Source organism: Mastomys coucha, unplaced genomic scaffold (genome assembly GCF_008632895.1).
Source record: "Mastomys coucha isolate ucsf_1 unplaced genomic scaffold, UCSF_Mcou_1 pScaffold21, whole genome shotgun sequence".
Taxonomy (NCBI): Eukaryota; Metazoa; Chordata; class Mammalia; order Rodentia; family Muridae; genus Mastomys; species Mastomys coucha.
In genome coordinates this window covers 184224675-184225251 of record NW_022196904.1, presented here as the reverse complement: position 1 = coordinate 184225251, position 577 = coordinate 184224675, and the positions used below count along the sequence as shown (strand labels likewise).

At 54.2% G+C, this 577-nt stretch overlaps 1 long non-coding RNA gene across 1 annotated transcript in view; it reads right to left on the bottom strand.

Annotated features, from left to right (window-relative positions):
- The window catches only part of LOC116101483, a 7882-nt gene extending 7534 nt beyond the window's left edge, over window positions 1-348 (bottom strand). The window contains exon 1 of the long non-coding RNA XR_004122841.1: window positions 61-348. This is a non-coding gene — a long non-coding RNA (uncharacterized LOC116101483). The remainder of the gene's footprint in view (window positions 1-60) is intronic.
- Window positions 349-577: the final 229 nt, after the last annotated feature.

Genomic DNA, 577 nt, shown 5'->3' with positions numbered 1-577 from the left:
CCCGGCCGGGCTGGTAGCAGTCCTCAGCCCAGACTCCACTCTCAACTCCTCATGACTCACCTACACCTAGCAGTCCAGGACTTTGGGAGCTGGTTCCGGTCCTATCAGGGACCTGTGGACATTTCGTTCCCGACTTCTCTGTGCACTTCTAAAGCCAGGGAATACCAGCTTCAGCTTTCTCACATCTCAGACTACGTTTCCCAGTCTGGGAGCAGTGTCTCAGTGCTTCCCTAAAGCCCAGCACCCAGCCAGTGCAGGCGTGGGATACGCTGCGCAGTTAAACTCACCGCATGGCCTTCCAACAGGGCAGGACGCCCGACCCACTAACCGCTGAGATCCTTTCCCTGTTGTGCAGTGTTCCGAATAACTTACTTGACTTCCTTTCCGTTGTTCCAAGCAGGCTTCTGTGTGTGTCAGGAGTCTCGAGCCCCATTGGCTTCCTTCTGCTTTCGCTCTGCACGGAAATCAAGAGCCTCTCTCTATCCATCCCCTCTCATCTTTTTGTTAATTTTCTACCCACTTTCCCAAGGACTTGGCCATCCTTCAAAGCAGCCTTGCGGAGCTGTCGGTAGTGTGA